Source organism: Pseudophryne corroboree, chromosome 6 (genome assembly GCF_028390025.1).
Source record: "Pseudophryne corroboree isolate aPseCor3 chromosome 6, aPseCor3.hap2, whole genome shotgun sequence".
Classification (NCBI taxonomy): domain Eukaryota; kingdom Metazoa; phylum Chordata; class Amphibia; order Anura; family Myobatrachidae; genus Pseudophryne; species Pseudophryne corroboree.
This window is the reverse complement of record NC_086449.1, coordinates 507,308,013-507,328,824: the sequence shown is the minus strand read 5'-3', so window position 1 is coordinate 507,328,824 and position 20,812 is coordinate 507,308,013. Positions and strand designations below refer to the sequence as shown.

Sequence of the window (20,812 nt, the reverse complement as noted above, 5' to 3'; positions counted from 1 at the left end):
GTCCCCAGCATCCTCTAGGACGTTAGAGAAAAGAACAACAAAACATTTCACCCCTTCTTTTAGGGTGGACTTTTGAAAAATCCCTTCTTAGTGGGTGCCTACGTCACAAAACAAAGATACTGTTCAGATTTCAAGTTCCTAGTCCTCATGGTTCCGGAGATTTCGTGTTGAGTTAGTCAGTGGTATTTGGCTTTTATATATGTAGATACATACACACCTCAACAAAAAACAAAGTAAGTGTTTCTCTTTCTTTTTATATTTTTTTTCTTTTTTGCCATTACAATTTAATTGACTTTAAAAGTGTCACCCTTTATTGTTTGTTTGTCTAGGAATCTTTTTAGTGCGATTCATTTTTCTGTGTAAATTTATTAATGTTATGTACTATACTTGCTATTATCTGCTATATCTGTCTAAATAAATTTTATACTTTTCACCCAAGATGTCAGTACTAATTTTATAGAAACAGAGACACCCAAAGTCACCTTTATACACACACATACATTTTCTGTGTGTGCAAGAAACCGGGGCATAACTGGCAAGGGAGGTGGCGTTGCCTTATCGACTTCACTCTTGGGGGCGTACCAAGCCTTTCCCTCACTGTGAATAGATGCAACTTATCCTACCCGCTGGTCTCTGCGCCAGGCTGGTTTAGCACGGCACTGCTAAAAGATGAGGGAGCATTTTGCAGTTTTTAAATCAGGCAGAGAGTGGCACCACGCTAAAACAGCCTAGTGTGAACACTACACACAAAAATGGTTAAAGAGAAACAGGTTTGTGTCAAACAGAGGTGAAGCTTGATTACGATTACCCTTTATTTCTATAGAGCAAACATATTATGCAGCACTTTCCACAGCATATGTAATAATTTGCATCAGTAGACTTTATACTATTTACTGTACAACAATGGGGGAAAAAAAGAAGCTGGAATATTACCATAACCTGTTTAATCACACAGTACATTCACAAAGCACACTGTGGATAAAACAAGGCGTAGCTTAAAGATTAGAACTTTACACCAACAGCTCTGACCTTGATAAGTGATTTTTAAAAATTCATTCAGCAACCATTATGTACAAGTAAATGGGCAAAGTACAGCAACATACAAGACACAGGGTATCTGAACCTTTTACTTAAGTGTAATACAAATAGTTCTACAGATGTATAGAATCAAAACATAATTTATCAAAACATACTGACTGCATGAGGGATAACTAAAGCAGCAACACAACCAACATCCCTTAAAGAAATACTAAAGTAAAAACAAAATGCTGTGTCCTACAAGTAGCATACAAATGTAATGGCAATATAAAGAAGGCACGCAAACGTGATGTAAACATGCCTGTAAGTTGGGTTAATGTAGATACCCCAGGGGAGAGATTCTTGCAGTGTAAAAATATGAATTATCCATCAATTAGCTGTGACAAGTCTCCAGTTTCCATTCTAAAAACATAACTTAATTTGAAATAACTTAGAATGGTTATTTTCTTACACGCTGGCTTATGGAGAAAAACAAACATAAGCAATTATATAGGTAAAAACGGTTTTCTAAATCCTAAATGAAACCTTGGCTATTACGGTACTCATTTCCTACTCTTCAGGACTTCAGCAATTAATCAGAAAGACCTTTTTTATTTATTTACAATGCACTGTTCAGCATTCATCATATAAGGTGCACTTGTTCTATTTCTGAACCTAACGTCCTTCCCTGGAAGATATATTTGTGTCGGCTCCTACTCTACTAGTGGCAGCATGAGAGCAAAGCCAGCTCTCTTCTGTTTTTTTGAATATTATATAAACCCGTAAATCAGTATTTGTGCATCTGTGTTATCCCAGTACTACTCGTTACCATTATTCAATATCCCGGTAAGAAACCGGACAAGATGGAAACAGAGGACAGGTTTGTGATGTATCCAAAACACACGATAGAGCCATACCAGTCTTCCGCTAACTTTCTTAAAGATGTGGGGAATGATGGAAACTGTTGGAGATGTATACAGATGGTGTTCTGTCATCTATGTTTCATATGATGAGGCTTTGAAATATTTGCCATGTTTAAGGTGACTTGTCCGATAATCTATCACTTTTATTACTGCCCTTTTGTGCTAAGGCATATATGGTATCTCGGGGAGTGTCATTGGCAGACAATGTATAGAAAATGTCCACCATATTTTTTTGTTAACTTCCAAAACAGCAACTTATTCAGGCACAATTCTGCAGGGCTTCACATTTGCTACTTCAAGAAATCTGTGATTGTGTTTGATTCCAGCTGCAAAGGAACTGGCGATGACGACGCGGTGTTCTGTTCTACCCAGATGAAGATTAAACGAGGATTAACATCTGATCTTAAATAGATATTGGCTCTCTTTCTGTATACCCAGAGTCACTCATCGCATTTAGTAGCTCATCAGTCTACCCCTTTGGAACTCAAATCTTGCCATCATTCTTGTCTAACGATGAGGAATGTTCATACTTTTCACTTTGCTCCCCTTCACCTCCTTACTCAGAAAATGAAGTGTCGGCGTGCAAGGGGTAAAGATTGTCCGCCACTGCCTTCCTATTGGCCAAGAACCAGACAGAAATTTGAAGGTGTTCTGTACTTCAGATCTTATTGTTTTTCAGTAAGAAAGGAGCACATCAAACACTTGATGTGTGCGCAGTGATAGATTAATTTATGCATACACGTTTACATATTGATATTATGTTGAAATGTCTGCCTGTGAGCAGTATCTTTACTACCATGGGGCTCGAATCAATTCTGCGCAATGTTAATAGCGCTGGGAAGGTGGTCCCGGTGATATTCAATTGATCGTGCTGTTATCCCAGACTGGAGGATTTCTGCTTGCACCCCTCCTAAAGTGCGAGCAGAAATCCAACTAAACTAGTGCTGCAATGCGGTTTTCTTTCTTTAGCGTGGTGCAAAAGCATTGCAGGCACTTAAGTTGAAGAATGTCGGTTCTCGCGACTAAACACACGTTTAAAAGGCGCAAGAACTGGAATCTCCTGACTAGCAATGAGGACAATTTAATAGCTCCAGAACCTCCTTCCCAGCGCTATTAACATCACGCAGAATTGAATTGAGCCCATGACAGGTTGGAATTCAATTGTTCTGAGTGCAGCACTAATTAATGGGCACCCAATAGAGCAAACACATTGTTGCTCTGATTGGGTGTGAATGCAGCTGGGGTGTCCACAATTCCACTTGCAGCCTCCTGAGTCCATAGTTTGTGCGCATTAAACAGGATTTTAGATGAGTTTAGCTGCTACATGCAGTGTCCCTTAATTATTTGTAGCCAGGCTGGTGTTAGGGAATACATTGTTTTCTGTAGTACAGGGGGTTTATGTCTGGTTATCAGTGTGATTAGGCTGCAGGAGGGGGGGCCGTTAAGGTCACGGCAGAGTTCAAATATTTATCGGTATCTGTTGTCATTTGGACCGTCGGGATGCCGCTGTCAGCATCTTCACACATCCGGATACTGACTGCGAGGATTACTTACCCAACCCCTCTGGAAGACATGTAGTGAAACTACATAGTATTTTTTAACTCTTTGCTTATATGCTGATACACAAACACAAGCATTCATGCCAAATAGGTCAAAATGAAAATAACTGACTATTATGCTTTAGTTCCCACAGTAAAGTCATAAAGGTATGCTTGACCACATGCTAGCAAAGCACAAACAAGAAGCAATTGCAGGCTTTAAAACGTGGTTTCTCTTTGTATTTGTATACGTCCAATAAAAATACTTATGGATGCATGTACAATATGATTACTGAAGGCCTTTACCACATTCTATTGAAGTTTTAGTATGTTTGCTAGGAGTGCTCAAAATGTAACAGACTGTCAATCTTTTTGTCACTGTTTTAAAACTCATTTCCTACAAGGCGTTCCAGATAGCCTTGCGCTGGCATCCACCTCCAAAAACCTGTATTGATACAGACACATAGGCTTAAAAATCACCAAGTGTTGCCAAAAACTCAAAGAATGCCGAAGGATGGCCATTTTCTAGGCATGTCAGCAAATTGGATAACTATGTAAGCGCAGGGAATAGATCCTGTCCCTTGGCCAAAGCAGCAGGATAGGTCCGCTTGAGGTCATTCTTTTACCTACAGTGTGTAGCCTAGTGGCAAGCTGTTTTAGGCATAACAGGTGAGGAAAAGTATGGTGTTTGGGATGTTCAGTCGGAACATAGAAAAAAAATACATACAGTATCAGCTAAAGAGGCAGCAGATGACCTCCTACATCTCACCAGTTTGAATAGAACCATAGCCGAAAACTAACTACTTTACACATCTTTTCTCCATTACAATTTTAAATTATGCAAATAGGCACTAGCCTGGAAAAAGCTATCTTAAGGAAATTCTGAAAGTTACATTTACTATAACTACAAGACAGATATTTTTAGGGCTGTAAAAACAGACATTTGTTGTCACGCACACAATTTCTGAGATATTTAGCATACTTCCCGTGTTTACTGCAGTAAAACCACATAGTCGCTAAACTAAAACCACTGATCATACCCAGAGCTCTGGCTTATTACACACATGTACCTCCAGCCTTCATACATATAGCATGAGTTGTGTCTTATTAAACAGATGAGACCGCTATAACAATCATCTGTTTTACATTATTCTGCTGACCTGTATTCAAACACAACTGGGTGTTCTTACATAGAATTTATATTCATATTTAGCACATAGGCAGATATAGTCATTCATGGTATACAAAAGGAGCACCCTGTATTAAATATACAGCCATTATGCTGTACATTTTAAGAACAAAAAATAAATAAAAATACATTTAAAACTGACATACAACATCACTGCAAACCAAACTCCATTACATTGGACTGCGTTATCATACAGTACCTTCCTAACAATAGCGCCCCATAAACAGAAAACTCCCATGACTGCAATTTCAGTTAAGGTGGCAAGATATGGTACAAGATAAAGATCAACAGAAAAAAAAAAAACACTCTAATTATACTTATTAACTTGATCTATATAAATTAAAAACCATGTACACACCCATCCATACTGAAGCCAACCCCAAGAGTTGCTGATTGGAGTCTAAGATAACAGCAGTATCTGGTTGACCATATGCGAATATAATTCAAATGAAGAAACCACTACAGAATGCAGACTGTATTTATAGCTTTATGAGCATCAGGAAGAAATGTCAATCCACCAACAACAAAAATGAAAGACAATACGTTGCTCTCTGTAATATACACACATGTACATACATAAATGTTTGACTACAGTACTACATGGGTCTCTTGCAGCATGCCATAAGCAGCATCTATTAGGCAGAATGACACACAGTTGCCGGCGCTGTGCTTTCTAGTCGGTCACTACACTGCCTGCCCCAATTACTGTACATCTCTGTCTTACCCTAGCGCTCCGTCCCCGCAGAGATGATCTTCTTCCCGGAGAGAAGGGACAGCGCTATCCCCAACTCAGCTCCGCACACCGATCGCCACAGCAGGACGCAGCGCAAGTAGCCAGCTCCAGCCCCAGTAGAAGCACCAGCAGCACTCTGCAGCGCGATGTGATAGTGTCATCTTCACCACGCCCACCACGACCCCTCACTGCCATCTAGCAGTAGCTGCGCACATTACAACGCGTGTCTTCGACTTTCCGCCATGTTGTGGTTGGAACTCGTAGCTCTTATGTCACCGGAAGTGTCTGTGAACCTGTAGAGTTAGGTAAGGTTTTCCTGAAAAGTGTTGGAACCATTCAGTCACGTCTGTGGATGCACTCATGAAATAGGTAGAAAGGATTCGGTCCACTTTCCTTCTTCAAGATAATTCTCACACTATTACATTTCCTCTAGTCTTTAGTTAATGCTTGAAGATCACTTTTGACTTTAGTTCAGAATTCAAATTGGCGCTTTAACTTCTAAAGTATCCATCATTCGCTAGAATTCACGTTTAGTCTACATCGACTAAAGCACTGAGCACTTAAGGGTTGTTTCGATTGCAAGTGAGAGCCGCAAGTAAGTGCTTGCATATGCCACACTTATGGTAACCCAGAAATCACACATTTTTGAATGCAACCCTATGGGTATAGAAACAATAGTCCTCATTCCGAGTTGATCGCTCGTTAGCTACTTTTTGCAGCCGTGCAAACGCATAGTCGCCGCTCACGGGGGAGTGTATTTTCGCTTTGCAAGTGTGCGATCGCATGTGCAGCCGAGCGGTATGGAACTGTTTTTTGCAGTTTCAGAGTAGGTCTGAACTTACTCAGCCTTTGCGATTACTTCAGCCTGTCTGGTCCTGGAATTGACGTCAGAAACCCGCCCTGCAAACACCTGGGCACGCCTGCGTTTTCCCTACCACTCCCAGAAAACAGTCAGTTGACACCCATAAACGCCCTCTTCCTGTCAATCTCCTTTTGATCAGTTGTGCGAATGGATTCTTCGCTAGAAGCATTGCACAGCAACAATGCTGTTTGTACCCATATGACGCACATGCGCATTGCGGTGCATACGCAGTTTTGCCATTTTTTTAACTGAGCGCTGCGCTGCGAAGATCGGCAGTGAGCGATCAACTCGGAATGACCCCCAGTATTCTGTGATTTTGGGGTATACTTAAGGCAGTTTGGTGTACTGTTGCTAGCTTTTTCATGCCAGTGCAACAGCACACAGCAGGCATTGAGGGTATTTCAGATCTGATTGTAGATGTGCTAAATTTAGCACATCTACAATCAGTTATTCTGACATGAAGGGGGACCTAGAACCCGCCCCTCCTCCCCCCACAAGGATGCAAAGCGCTTTTGCACCTGCTGAGTAGGTATCTTCCTGCCCAGCCTAGCTGCGCTGGCAGGCGGCTACCCGCCGCGCCCCGAGTCGCAGTGGCCCAACCCCGCAATGGTCCGGAAATGCCTGCGTTGTCTAGACTGCACCTCGCCAAAAGCGTTCTAACACTGTTGGCACGCCCCCTCCCGCCTCTGCCTGTCAATCAGGCAGAGGCGTTCGCAGCCCTGAGATACTGTTAGCATCTTACTGGGCCTCCCGGGGTGCGCACTTCACAAAGGGCTTCAGACTGTGATTGCTGCAGCGATAAAGTCTGAATTACCCCCATTGTCCACAACTGAATCAACTCCATGGTCACATACTGTAGCTGTTAGAGATAATTCAATGCAGAATTATGGCAACACTGTATAATATTGTTACAGCCATACTGCGATAGGTGTGCACAGCACATTTGATAAGGATGTGCACAGCTGAGTGGTGTGTCTAGCACTGCCTGTTGGGCTTATCTAGCACCGCCTATCGGACGTGTCTACTGTCTAGCACTATTTCACAATTACTGTATGAGGGAGAGAGAATGCAAAAAACAGGGTTAACATGTTAACGGATCAGGATTACAGCTGTAAACAAACTAGTTAGGCAGCTTGTCTAAAGTTGTGCTTTCGATCCAGTTAACTTTCTATAAGTAACATGTTAACATTGTCAACATACCACTTGTATTCTGGGATCGACATAGTATAGTCTATCCCGTAACTACTTTTCACTAGAGGAAGAGAGATAAAAAGTTAGATAAATGGATGAAGTAGAAAAGTTACTATAAAAATAAAGGTTCTATTATTATTCTCAATTATATAATTATATTGGTAGCTTGTTATTCGAGTTCAAAATGGCAAACTTCCATATACTGTAGTTCGCTATTTTAAATTTTAAGGCATAACAAGCTACCAATATACAGTAATTACATAATTTAGAATAATAGGAATTTAATACCAAGGACTGCAGGGAGGGTCCAGGATAGGGACGTCTGGCAGGTGGTGGAGCAGTTGGCAGATACATAGATTTACATAGATTTACCTGCAGTTGCCTGAGATATCCACTTGTTCAGTTCTTCCCCAAACAAGGCATCACCTGTAAAAGGAAGGTTTTCAACCGCTTTTTTGGAATCAGCATCCGCTGACCATTGACATAGTCACAGGGCTCTATGAGCCGATACTGCCATAGCAGTAGTACAGCCTTTAATGATACTAAGTTCTTTAACAGCCTCACTCTAAGTTTGCAGCATCTTGGATGTGTTGTAGTAACGTAACTACCTCTTCCTGAGGTAGTGAGAGCAACCCTTTCAAAATTTCAACAAACAATTTTACTATGGCTCTAGAAATCCAGCCGCATACTATGGTAGGGCATTGGGCAACACCTGCTGCAGTATAAATTGATTTAAGAGTGGTTTTAATCTTGCGATCAGCTGAGTCTTTAAGGGAAACAGTCCCCGGTACAGGTAAAAACTATCTTACGTGACAGCCTGGATACAGAGGTACCCACTTCCCAGACTTTCCTCTCCTCTGCAGGGAAAGTGAAAGAATTTAACACCCGTTTAGGGGTAATACATTTCTTGTCAGGATTAATCCACGCTGCCCTACCCAAGGAATCTAATTCCTTAGAAACTGGGAAGGCAGCAGAAGACGTAGGCTTCACATTAAAATACGATTCCTCTGCCTAATCTTCCTCTTTATCAGGGATGTTAAGCACCTCTCTAATGGCATAAATGAGGGCTTCAACACCCGGGGATAGGGAATCATCGTCGTCCACCTTAACCACTCCCTCATCAAGCTCTGGTAGTTCAGAATCAGAGTCAGATTGTAACAATTGGGGAAGAGTGCATTTGTGAGAGACCAGAGGGGGAACTGAAGAGCCTGTCTGTGGTTGGCAGCAGTTACCATAAACGTGTCCATAGTTTGTTTCAGGGCTTGCCTTTCCTGCTTAGCCGTAACTAGCTCTGAATCAATATTGGAAATCAAAGTTTTAAATGATTCCATACACTCTGGTGCCTGCACCTCACTACCCTGTGAAGGAATTGAGCATTGGGTACACATCAGTGAACCTTGTGAGGAAGGTGTAACTCTAGCTTTGCATAAATTACACACAGACTTATTTGCAGACATGCTTATACACAGATTAGTATGAAAAACACAGTAATATTAGTAAGATCAGCACACTAACCTGGACCACCATGAAAGGAGTGACACAGAGAGAGATATGGGAACCAGCACACTACACCACAGACTGAGCAGCACCCCACTGGGTGACCTCTGAGTGTAATTTTCCTCACAGCGGTAAAGCCGCTGAACTAGCACTCCCTCCTCACTATAACCTCCTGGTACCAATTTACAATGGTGATTCAGTGGGTCCTGGAGGAGCAGTGTCCGCATGCAGCCTGTGAAGCAGCAGCAGCAGGAAATGACTCCATTTGCCTTCTGGTCCCACTCTCCAGGAAGCCCTTCGCCCATAATGGCACGCAGTCCCTTCATCATTTCTTTATACTGGTTGTCTATAATCAGTGAAAAAATGAGAGCACAGAGTCCCTGGTTACTTGTTGCCAGTCTGGGTAGTCAGTGTGCACCACGGCCCGGAGCTGGGTGGACACTGTCCCTCATGCCGCCATCATGCATTGGGGGCCCGCTAACCAGTTCCCCAGTGTAACACACCGCACAGCGTTGTGGTCCCTCTGTCTTCGGCATCTGTTAAGGGGTGGTGGCGTGATCCCTGTGTCTTCGGCATCTGTTAAGGGGTGGTGGCATGCTGTCGGCGTGGGCTCACCCTCTGGGAGTGTGAGAACATCACCTCAGGAGCTCAGTTTCCTGTCAGCCGGAATGACGAACCATTAACTCTAAGGAAGTTGGTTCGGTCCCCCCCTTAAGTCCCACAATGCAGGCCGACTGGTTGCCAATCACTGTGCCCAAAAATAATAAAACTAAAATAAATGTCTGAAGAAAACTCCCTGGAGAGCAACAGAATGCACCCAGCTCCTTGGGCACATTTACTAAAACAGTCTGCTAGGAGGGGCATAGAGGGGAGGAGCCAGCACACACTATTAGTTTCTTAAAGTGCCAGGCTCCAGTGGACCCGATCTATACCCCATGGTAATCTAGAATTTGTCACAACTGTGGGCTGGTGTTGGTAGTGGGAAGCCTCAGTTGTAGGGGCTGACGGGTAATGAAACTTAGGAGGCTGCACCGCAGAGAGTTATCACAGGAGTAGCAGACTGCACTGCAGAGAGTTATCACAGGAGAAGCAGACTGCACCGCAGAGTATTGACACAGGGAGTCAGGCTGTACTGCAGACTATAACACAGGACATGTGCAGGAGCTGCAGCACCAATGCCCGAAGGCGTGACCACGAAAACTGGAAGTGACTTTAAGGTTTTTATTAAATAATAAAAGTCATGTAAGGTGAAACAGAACAATAAACGTGAAGAGAGTCTCTGGACTTCAACTGGTTTGAGACCAGAACTTGAAAAGAAGTTGAAGGTGTTTAATGATGCTTGAGAACGTTGAAGAAATATAAGAATGATGCTAGAGATCGCAGGAATAGCACGTAACTGTAGTGTTGAATACTGAGAACAATGTGAACAGAGTTCCGCTGGAGAATAGCTACTGTTAGCCAAAGCATATACTCTGCCGACACCGGGTGCAATAGCAGGATAGTCAGACTCCACCGCAGAGTCATCATAGGAGAGGCAGGCCGCACCGCAGGGAGTTATCACAGGAGAAAGCAGGCTGCACCGCAAAGAGTTATCACAGGAGAAGCAGACTGCACTGCAGAGAGTTATCACAGGAGAAGCAGACTGCACCGCAGAGTATTGACACAGGGAGTCAGGCTGTACTGCAGAGTATAGACACAGGGAGTCAGGCTGTACTGCAGAGTATAACACAGAAGAGTCTCTAGTGAAGCTGAAGACTGGAATCAGTCCTATCCTGCTGGGACAGGATATTTATACCCACTGGTGAGCAGGCATTGGCTGACAATTTAACACAGGCACCAGCAGCACTGCGGATTGGTAAGAAGACTGACATGTGACTTGATCCAACATGGCTGCGCCCATTGACAGAGTTTGAAGGGGAAAGAACCATGTGCCAAACAATAATGGCGGCGGGAGCCGCGGCAGCAGAAGACTCCACGCTACACGCACAGCAGCCACAGGGATGACAGCGGCGGCCGCGGTTCACAGAGGACGCCACATGCAGTCTCCATGCGGCAGGATCACGGGCGCAGCGGTGACGGCCGCGACGAGGCTAAGAGCGCCACACCAGGCCAGGTGAAAACACTAAGAAGGCCGCTGAGCCGGCACTGCAGGTAACATAAAAATGAAATGTAACCAAAACATAGTTATGACCCGGGCCTGGCATGCTGAGCCAATCTCAGGAGACACCTAACTGGTAGAAAATGACGACCAGACACCCGGATCGTGACAGCACCCCCCCCCCCCCCCCCCCCCTTTAGGATTGGCCCCAGGACACTTCTTAGGTTTCCGAGGGAATCTGGCATGGAAATCCCGGACCAATAGGACACTTCTTAGGTTTCCGAGGAAATTTGGCATGGAAATCCCGGACCGATTTGGGAGCATGGACATCTGATGCATTCGTCCAGGAACGTTCCTCAGGACCGTAGCCCTTCCAATCAATCAGATATTGAAGATAACCATATCTGAGGTGTGAATTTAGGATCTTTGCAACCTAATACTCAACACCACGTTGAGTCTGGACTTTGGGAGTAGAGGGAAGCGCTGAGTGAAAGCGATTCAGAATTGCTTGCTTGAGGAGTGAAACATGGAATGTCTTAGGAACTTTCAGAAATGGAGGTAGCTGAAGTTTGTAAGCCACTGGATTAATGACTTGTTCAATCAGGAAAGGTCCAATATAGCGGGGAGCGAACTTCATGCTTGGGACCCTCAATCTTAAATTCTTTGTAGATAACCAGACACGATCTCCAACTTTAAGAGCAGGTATTGCCCTTCGCTTGTTATCTGCAAATCTCTTGTACCTGGGGGACGCTTTCAGAAGAGCTGCTCGGACATTCTTCCAGTTGTCAGGAAACTGCCGAAGCGTGATATCACCTGCAGGCACAGATGTTGTTGGAAGCGGTTGGAACTCTGGAACTTTTGGGTGAAACCCATAGTTGGTGAAGAATGGTGTAGAGGAAGATGAAGAATGGTACTGATTGTTGTGGCAAAATTCAGCCCATGGGAGAAGTTGAACTCAATCATCTTGGGAAGATGATACATAGATACAGAGGAAGGCCTCCAAGTCCTGATTCACCCTCTCAGTTTGCCCGTTAGTTTGGGGATGATAGGCTGTAGAAAATTTCAACTTGACTTGGAGGGCCTGGCAGAGACTTCGCCAGAACTTGGCCACAAACTGAACACTTCTGTCGGAAATAATCTCCTCTGGCAAACCATGTAATCTGAAGATCTCTTGGATAAAGACTTGTGCCAACTTGGAAGCTGACAGAAGGCCAGTAAGAAGAATGAAATGAGCCATCTTGGTGAACCGGTCAACCACCACCCAGATGGTGTTAAACTTATTACACATAGGGAGATCCGTGATGAAATCCATAAATAGATGAGTCCATGGATAATGAGGAACAGATAATGGAACCAGTTGCCCAACGGGTGACTGGCGGGGCACTTTGTGCTGAGCACATTTTGGACATGACGCAACAAACTCAGTAATGTCCTTCTTCAGGGTCGCCCACCAGTATGATCTGGAAACAAATTCTAAGGTCTTCTGAATGCCTGCGTGTCTGGCGAAGCAGGAGAAATGTGCCCAATGCAAGAGCTTCCTTCTGAGAGCCGGCTTTACGAAACTTTTCCCTGATGGGGGCATAGAGTCCATCCTCACTGCGGAGAACGCCACTGGATCAATAATGTAATGTTTGTCAGTAGACTCAGACTCATTTTCTTGCTCCCAAGAGCGGGAGAGGGCATCAGCCTTACGATTCTGTGACCCAGGACAAAACTGAAGTTTGAAGTCAAATCTGGAGAAAAAGAGTGCCCACCTGGCTTGACGAGGATTAAGACATTGAGCGTTTTTTAAATACAAAAGGTTCTTGTGATCCGTCAGAATGGTGATGATATGAGAAGCGCCTTCTAACAAGTATCTCCACTCCTCCAGTGCAAGTTTGATAGCCAAAAGCTCTTGGTCACCAATGGCATAGTTACGCTCGGCCGGGGAAAACTTCTGAGAGAAGAACCCACAGGGATGTAGATGACCATCATTGGCTCTTTGAGACAGGACTGCGCCCACTCCGACAGAAGAGGCATCCACCTCTAGGGTAAAGGGTGAGCTGGTATCTGGCTGTTTTAATACTGGAGCAGAGATGAACTTCTGTTTCAACTGATGGAGGGCTTGAACGGCTTCTTCTGACCACTTGGAAGGATTAGCACCTTTCCTTGTAATTGCTGTAATAGGTGCTGCGATGGTGGAGAAGTCTCTAATAAATTTCCTGTAATAGTTGGCGAAACCTAGAAATCTCTGGATGCCTTTGAGGGTTACAGGAATCGGCCAATCTTGAATAGCTTGAAGCTTCTCGGGGTCCATCTCCAGGCCAGAACCGGACACAATATACCCCAGGATTGGGATGGATTTAAACTTCAAAGACGCATTTTTCCAGTTTGCAATACAGATGATTAATACGGAGACGGGACAAAACTTCTTTCACCCAGAACCGATGTTCCTCCAGATCATTCGCAAAGATAAGGATATCATCAAGATAAACCACAACATGTCGATAGAGAATGTCCCTGAAAATTTCATTCACGAAGTGTTGAAATACCGCTGGAGCATTGCTGAGTCTGAAGGGCATGACGAGGTAATCATAATGTCCGTCACGGGTGTTAAAAGCGGTCTTCCACTCGTCTCCCTTTCGGATTCGAATGAGATTATAAGTACCCCTTAAATTTAACTTTGTAAAAATGGTAGCTCCACTGACGCGGTCAAACAACTCGGTGATAAGCGGCAGGGGGTACCGATTTTTCACTGTGATGTCATTCAGACCCCGGTAGTCGATACAAGGCCGCAGGCCACCATCTTTCTTCTTTATGAAGAAGAAGCCTGCGCCAGCTGGAGAAGATGAAGGCCGGATGAACCCTTTAGCCAGATTTTCCTTAATATACTCTTCCATAGAGTGGGTCTCAGGCAATGACAATGGATATGTGCGTCAACGAGGTGGAGTTTTCCCTGGGATGAGATCAATAGGGCAGTCCCACTCTCTATGGGGAGGAAGAATATCAGCTGAAGACTTACTGAATACATCGGTGAAATTTTGATATGGAGTAGGTGGAACATCAGGAGACTTAGAAGAGGATTTGCAAACTGGAAGCAGTTTGCATAGACATGATTCAGAACAGGAAGGACCCCATGCCAGGATATGGGTAGTCCTCCAATCAACTTGGGGGTTATGCAAGCGAATCCATGGGAGGACTAGAACCTCAGGATGCGTGGCCCTTGGAATTATCAGGAAATAAATCAGTTCGGTGTGCAGAACCCCTACCTTCAGAAGGATAGGTAGGGTCTTGGAGGTAATCACCGCATCAGAAATCTTACTACCGTCCACGGCAGTTAAAGATATAGGAGATGAAAGTCTCTCAGTGGGTAGAGACCACTGCTTAACGAACCTCTCAGTTATAAAGTTTCCGGCTGCTCCAGAATCCAACAAGGCAACAAGATTCTTGGTACGTTGAGCCACCTGAAGAGTAACTGAGAGGTTGCAGTCACTTGAAGACGGAGAGGAATTCATTGCTCCTAGCTGACCCTTTCCTTGGCGGGCTAGGACTTGGAGTTTCCCGGACGCTCAGGACAGGCGTTAATGAGGTGGGACGGTGCGGCACAATACAGGCAAAGATGGTGAGATAGACGTCTTCGGCACTTAGCTGGAGATAATCATGAGTGACCTATCTGCATAGGTTCGTCTTTGGGCGGAGATGGATGGCGAGTTGGAGGAGCAGAAGGAGTCTTATGAACTGTTGCTCTGCCTCGCTCTATAGCCCTTTCGCGGAACCTTAGGTCAACCTTGGTGCAGAGCGATATGAGCTCACTCAATTTCGAGGGCAAGTCCGAGGAGCGAACTCATCTTTTATACGTTCAGACAGGCTTTGCCAGAAAGCTGCATAGAGGGCTTCCTCATTCCAGGAAACTTCTGATGCCAAAGTCTGGAATTGAACTAAATACTGGCCGACAGTTCGTGTCCCCTGATGTAGCCGGAGGATTTCAGAAGAGGCTGATGATACTCTGACTGGCTCATCAAAGATGCGTCTAAAAGTTGCCACGAAGTAAGAGTAGGATGATAACAGTGTATCTGATCTTTCCCATAAAGGTGATGCCCAGTCGAGAGCAGAGCCGGGAGAAGAGAGATTATATAAGCAACTTTAGTGCAGTCTGTAGGAAAACTGCCTGGTTGCAGCTCAAAGTGGATCTCACACTGGATCAAGAAACCCTTGTGGGCTTTCGGGGATCCATCATATTTAGCAGGTGTCGGCAAGTGGAGACGTGGAGCAGAAATGGGTATGGCGGGTGGGGACACCACCGTAGGTGCTACAGTCGGTACACTAGACGCCCCTGACCCACGGAGGGTTGCTTGAATTTCATCCAGCCGGGAGGAGAGGTCCTGAAGACATCGGATGACATGGCCTTGTGCAGCCTCCTGATGTTCAAGGCGGGCTGCCAGTTCTTGCACTGGCCTAGTCTCTTGGACTTGATCTCCGACCGGCTCCATTAGGTCAGTGCTTACTGTCACAACTGAGGGCTGGTGTTGGTAGCGGGAAGCCTCAGTTGTAGGGGCTGACGGGTAATGAAACTTAGGAGGCTGCACCGCAGAGAGTTATCACAGGAGTAGCAGACTGCACTGCAGAGAGTTATCACAGGAGAAGCAGACTGCACCGCAGAGTATTGACACAGGGAGTCAGGCTGTACTGCAGACTATAACACAGGAGAGTCTCTAGTGAAGCTGAAGACTGGAATCACTGTAAAGACAATTGAAGCACTGACAATTTCCTGGGTGCTGGGACAGGATATTTATACCCACTGGTGAGCAGGCATTGGCTGACAATTTAACACAGGCACCAGCAACACTGCGGATTGGTAAGAAGACTGACATGTGACTTGATCCAACATGGCTGCGCCCATTGACAGAGTTTGAAGGGGAAAGAACCATGTGCCAAACAATAATGGCGGCGGGAGCCGCGGCAGCAGAAGACTCCACGCTACACGCACAGCGGCCACAGGGATGACAGCGGCGGCCGCGGTTCACAGAGGATGCCACACTCAGTCTCCATGCGGCAGGATCACGGGCGCGGCGGTGACGGCCGCGATGGGGCTAAGAGCACCACACCAGGCCAGGTGAAAACACTAAGAAGGTCGCTGACTCGGCGCTGCAGGTAACATAAAAATTAAATGTAACCAAAACAGCCCAGGCCTGGCACGTTGAGCCAATCGCAGGAGAAACCTAACTGGTAGAAAATGGCGACTAGACACCCGGATCATGACAGAATACCCCAGTATCCAATAGGACGTATGAAAAAATAATATTAATTACCTGTATTGGGTTAACAACTCTTGCATCAGTGATACTAGCCAGACCCATCCTGGTACCTACTCTACTAACTGGTCTCAGCCCGGCATCTGTGCTATTAACTGATCCCAGACTAACATCTATGCTATTAATGGATCACAGACCGGCATGTACACTACTAACCGCTCCCAGCCCAGTATCTGTGCTGTTAGCCTGTCCCAGATCGGTATCTATGCTACTAACTGGGCACAGTCTGGATTCATTACTATTAGCCAGACCGATTCTAGCACTAATGTTAATAACTGGCCCCAGCCCAGTATGTGTGCGATTAGCCGGTCCCTGGCCAACATTTATGCTATCAGACGATCTCAGACAGGCATCTGCACTACTAACTGATCCCAGCCCAGTATCTGTGCTATTAGCTGGTCCCAGATCGGTATCTATGCTACTAACTGGGCCCAGTCTGGTATCAGTGCTATTAGCCAGACCAGTATGTGTGTGATTAGCCGGTCCCTGGCCAACATCTATACTATCAGCCGATCCTAGACCGGCATCAACATTACTAAACGGTACTAGCCCAGTATCTGTGCAATAAGCCAATCACATCCTGGCATCTTTGCTACTAACTGGTCCCAGTCCCATATCAGTGCTGTTAGCCAGTCCCATCCCGGCACCCAGTATCAGATCTATAAGCTTGTCACAGCCCAGAATCTACACTACCAAATGGGCCCAGTGTGGAATCAGTGTTATTAGCGATACTCATCCTGGCACATACACTACTAATTGGTCCCAAGTCCGGCATCTGCACTATTAGCTGGTCCCAGGTTGAAAACTATACTGTTAGTCGGTTCCAGGCCGACATTTTTGCTATTAGCCATTCGCAGACCACCATTTACATGACTAACCAGCCCAAGCCCGGTACCTATGCTACTAACCGGCCCCAGCACAGTATTAATGCTATTAGCCAGTCCCAGCTACTATGCTACTAAACCGGTCCCAGCACTGTATCTGTACTATTAGCCGATCCCATCCCAGCACCTACACTACTAACCGGGCCCAGCACGGCATCTACGCTACTAAACTGGTCCCAGCCCTGTGTCAGTGATATTAGCTGGTTCCAACCTTGCACCTATGTTGCCATCCATCCCCAGTCTGGTACCAGTGATATTAGCTAAACCTATCCTGGCACCTACGCTACTAAATGGTTCTAGCCCGGCATCTGTGCTATTAGCCGGTCCCAGGCTGTCATCTATGCTACTGTCCAATCCCAGACCGACATGTACACTACTAACCGGTCCCAGACTGGTATCTGGTCTATTAGCCAGTCCCAGCCCAGCATCTACGCCACTAACCGGTCCCAGTCCAGCATTAAACGCTACTAACCTGTCCCAGATTGGCATTCACCCTGGTCGGTCCAGTTCAGTATCAGAAGTTGTCTAGATCATATTGTCACGCCGGAGGTCTGACTCTGAACAGTAGAGCTCTTAGGTGTAGGGGCAGAATGGTATGTAAACCTGGGAGCTTTGATTAAGTTCTTGTACCTTAACCAGGAGGTGGTGTACTTGAGCATAGGCCCAAACGCGTGTCCAGAACAGAGGAAATTGTAAAATAAAATAAGTCTTTTTATTCAGCACGCAAGATGGTACAGATAGCAGCAGTTGGTAACAGACTCAGATAATCGGTATCACAGATAATGCAGTAACTTAGGCATAGGAACTGAGGCAGTTCTGTAGCAGATGTAACATTGATGGCAAGATGTAATATCGAATGTAGTGTAAACCACTAATGAAGTCTCAATATGGGTGAGAACACAACAATAAACTTTAGATGCAGTGTAAACTACTGATGAAGTTCCAATATGAATGAGCACAAGGTTACGGACCACTGGAGGTGAGTTGGATACCGATGATACTGGATATTGGTGCGGAGCACCACTGTAGCTTGAGATTGATGGCGGAACACCGATGGAGGTAGAGTACCGATGGCGGAACACCAATGGAGCTGAGTATCGATGGCGGAACACCAATGGAGCTGAGTATCGATCGATGGCGGAACACTTCGGAGTCAGGCAGAGTTGCATGCTGGATTGAAGTCAGGTATCATGGCAGAGTGGAATCTCCTGGAGCAAGGTACCCTGGAAGCAGCTGAGAGCAAACAACCATACAGGGAATGACAATCATAGCACTGGCGATTAGGCAGTCCTTACCCAGCATTCTTATAGGAGCCAGTGTGCAAGGATTGGCTGGGATGATCAGCTGAACGGCAGGATGCTCAGGATAGGCTCACTGGAATCAGATGACCGGATCAAACATGGCAGCACCCATGTTTGGTTTAGGAGGGAAACAACAGTATGTTTGTGTCACATGTGGCCGCAGATCTGCCACACTATGCAGTGGACGCAGACCACGCTGATAGCAACCGGACCTGGAGCGTAGAGACAGTTTGGACAGGCACTTGAGAGGTAAGAATGTCTGTTTCATTACCCAGGCCATGAGAGCACCCCCCCTTTAGGGGTGGCCCCAAGACACCTCTTAGTCTTGCGTGAAAACCTGGCATGGAAGGCTTAGATAAGTTTCGGAGCATGGACATTGTCATGATCCTGACTGTAGTTCTCATATTTGGTGACTTACCCCTGTCATCTGTCCCGGATCCTGTGTCTCTTTGCTCACTGGGATAAACAGCTTGTCAGTACTAGAGCCGGCCCTAACCAATATGATGCCCTAGGCAAGATTTTGGCTGGTGCCCCCTAGCACCACCGCTAGTTCCGCCTTTGACCCTGCACCTCTTTCCCAGCACCATCACCCCCCACCCATAGCAGTCCTTTTTTGTTTTCCTACCCCCTGTAATTTAAATAAGAACAGTGTGCACATTCGGCGCACAGCCCAAAAAGGTATGTGTTTTTGCTGGCAAGGGGTATGGTCACACAATAGTACCCCCAATTCAAATTATTCCTCACAGTAGTGCAACTTTATTCACAATTTATCATACGATAGTGTCCCTTATTCACATTATATCACACAGTAGTACCACTTTACCTTATATACATTGTTCCTCACAGTAGTGCCCCTTATTCACATTACATCACACCATATTGCTCCTTATTCACATTACACCACACCATATTGCTCTTTAGTCACATTAGACCACACAGTAGTGCCCTTTCTATACGTTACTCCACACAGTAGAGCACCTTATACACATAATGCCACACATTGGTAATGTATTTATACACATAATACCACACAGTAATGCCCCTGACACATATGACACACATTATTAATGTCCTTATAAACATAGTGTGCCTTACACATTATGCCAACCCGTATTAATGCCCTTATACACATAATTTCCCTTACACATATGCCGCACATTGTTAATGCCCTTATACACATAATGACACACACAATGTCCCTTACACATATGCCGCACATTATTAGTGCCCTTATACACATAATGACACACATAGTGCCCCTTACACATATGTTACACATTATTAATGCCCTTATACAAATAATGACACATATAGTTCCTGGCGTGAGTCAACTGGCAGCTCTGCTAACGTCGGGTGCATATTTTTTATGAAAATGCATGTTATTTGCATTGCTATGTGGCTATGATGCACAAGCAGCTTCTGCTGATTAAAATGATATGCAGCATGCCTATATATTGTGTGTGACTGTGGCCGTATCTGCATACGAAATGCTGCACACAGAATATAAGCATGCCGCATATAATTTTAATCAGCAGAAGCTGCTTGTGCCCCTAGGTATACCAGATGCCCTAGGCAATTGCCTAGTTTTCCTATGCATAAGGCCGGCTCTGGTCAGTACCATGAGTTTCCTGAGTGCAGAGTTAACGAGCTCCACCTGTGGTGATTAATCTGTGTGAATCTGAATTCAGCAATCTGAAGTTTAGGCCTAAAGCCAGCATCCTCTGTTCATTTGCAGAAAGTCAGGCTTCAGTGTTCTTTCGGCCTCCTAGGCCTCACTCCACATCAGAGCCTAGTCTAGAGTACTCACGTGACAGTGACTGTTCACCTGACCCAGAGCTGTCCAATCCTGTGCCAGCCTGAGACTCTCTGTATCACCTGACACGGCTCACCAATCACCAAGGACCAGGAAGTATAAGTCAGGAGACTTTAGTTGGAGACTCTGCCAGTTCCTTGTGTCACACACAGCTCTGTGTGAGCTTTGAAGCTGAGCTTCCTAAAGGTAACACTTGTACTTCGGTTCCTGTAAAACTCTGCTCTTTTGCTACCCAGTCTGGATTACAGTTGTGTTACCATTGATATCCAGTATTTCTACAGTCCTATCTTAAAGCCACAGCTGCAGTATTCTACAGTCTCATCTTAAAGCCACAGCTGCAGTATTTTTCAGTCTCGTCTTAAAGTCACAGATGCAGTATTTTCCAGTCTCGTCTTAAAGCCACAGCCGCAGTGTTCTTCAGCCTTGTCTTAAAGTCACACCCACAGTCATCGTTCTACTTTCAGTTGCGTTTCCA

At 45.3% G+C, this 20,812-nt stretch overlaps 1 protein-coding gene across 5 annotated transcripts in view; it reads right to left on the bottom strand.

Moving 5' to 3' along the window:
* Window positions 1-5,565, bottom strand: part of OSBPL8 (oxysterol binding protein like 8) — a 425,114-nt gene extending 419,549 nt beyond the window's left edge. For 3 of the 5 annotated variants that reach the window (XR_010179465.1, XM_063927415.1, XM_063927416.1), the window contains exon 1: window positions 5,392-5,564. The gene's annotated coding sequence lies outside the window, so the exon portion shown is untranslated. Of the gene's footprint in view, window positions 1-5,391 lie in introns of all 5 variants that reach the window. The other 2 variants (XM_063927418.1, XM_063927417.1) reach the window with 2 other exon arrangements.
* Window positions 5,566-20,812: the final 15,247 nt, after the last annotated feature.